The sequence below is a fragment of the Brachyistius frenatus genome, unplaced genomic scaffold (genome assembly GCF_029030835.1).
Source record: "Brachyistius frenatus isolate BFR_SWC_R1_liver_20210118 unplaced genomic scaffold, ASM2903083v1 Contig_771, whole genome shotgun sequence".
In the NCBI taxonomy this organism is placed as follows: domain Eukaryota; kingdom Metazoa; phylum Chordata; class Actinopteri; family Embiotocidae; genus Brachyistius; species Brachyistius frenatus.
Window position 1 is genome coordinate 9,511 of NW_027211370.1, and position 1,577 is coordinate 11,087.

General features: G+C 66.2%; 1 non-coding gene across 1 annotated transcript; it reads left to right on the top strand.

Moving 5' to 3' along the window:
- Positions 1-265: 265 nt before the first annotated feature.
- On the top strand, positions 266-420 carry LOC138615211 (5.8S ribosomal RNA). The gene has a single exon (XR_011310467.1). It is a non-coding gene; the product is annotated as a 5.8S ribosomal RNA (ribosomal RNA).
- The last annotated feature ends 1,157 nt before the right edge of the window (positions 421-1,577 follow it).

Consider the following 1,577-nt stretch of genomic DNA (forward strand, 5'->3'; position numbering starts at 1 on the left):
CAGTCCCAGCGCGTCGGCGGCGGTCCGGTCGACCGTCCCCCGCGCGCCTCCGGGTACCCAACGCTCTCCTCCCTCCGCCGGAGGGGAAGAAGGGGGTCCACCGTCCCCTCTCCCCCACCACCCCGGCCTGACCCCCACCGCCCCGTCACGGGCGAGGGGCTTGACGGGACTGGGACGGGGAGCGCCCGGGGGTTTCTGTCTTCACCTCGTCCGACTTTGTCTCCCAAACTCGGCGAAACAACCAAACCAAAACAAAAACGAATACAACTCTTAGCGGTGGATCACTCGGCCTGCAAGTGTCGATGAAGAACGCAGCTAGCTGCGAGAACTAATGTGAATTGCAGGACACATTGATCATCGACACTTCGAACGCACCTTGCGGCCCCGGGTTCCTCCCGGGGCTACGCCTGTCTGAGGTCGCTTTGACATCAATCGGGAGACGCCTGCCGTCTCCCGCGGTTGGGGCCGCAGGCATCCGCTGCCTTCGTCCCCCTAAGTGCAGACCGAAAACCGGGACGCTCGTCGCGACGCGCTGGCCTGCCCGGCCACGCGCCCGTCGCCCCCCGTCGGCCATACACGCCTCCTTCCCTCTCCCGCTCTCCGGAGCGGGGGGCGGCCTTACCCACGTCGAGCCCGCATTGCGTCGGGCGCGGCTGCCGGTGGACACGTCGCTGTCTCCGCGCTGCCGCGTCTGGCCGGTGCGTCAAAGGGTTCCGACGCCCGGGGGGGACGCCTGAGGGTCGGGGACGGGCCTCGGGGTGCGCGTGCGGTGGCGACGCCTGGGCTCGAGTGCGGTCCGCCGCGGAGAGGCACCCGGCCCTTTTCGACCTACCCACAGAGTCCGTGAGCCTCAACCGGGGAGGACAAAACCTCTCCGGCTGAGCCACGTCTTGCCCGCCGGGCAACCTCATTCGACTACGACCTCAGATCAGACGAGACAACCCGCTGAATTTAAGCATATTACTAAGCGGAGGAAAAGAAACTAACAAGGATTCCCTCAGTAGCGGCGAGCGAAGAGGGAAGAGCCCAGCGCCGAATCCCCGTCCGACGGGCGGGCGTGGGAAATGTGGCGTATGGAAGACCGCTTGCCCGTGTCGCTCGGGGGCCTGAGTCCTGGATCGAGGCTCAGCCCGTGGACGGTGTGAGGCCGGTAACGCCCCGGCCGCGTCGGGGTCCGATCTTCTCGGAGTCGGGTTGTTTGGGAATGCAGCCCAAAGTGGGTGGTAAACTCCATCTAAGGCTAAATACCGGCACGAGACCGATAGTCGACAAGTACCTTAAGGGAAAGTTGAAAAGAACTTTGAAGAGAGTTCAAGAGGGCGTGAAACCGTTAAGAGGTAAACGGGTGGGGTCCGCGCAGTCTGCCCGGGAGTTCAACTCGGCGGGTTAGGGACGCGCTCGGTGCGGGAGGATCCCCTCGTGGGACCTCTCCCCGGCGCTGGCCCTCGCCGGGGCATTTCCTCCGGCGGTGCGCCGCGACCGGCTCAGGTCGGCCAGGAAGGGCTCGGGGCGAAGGTGGCTCGCGGTCTCGGCCGCGAGCTTTGCAGCGCCCCCGTCTGCCTCGCCGCTTCCGGGGC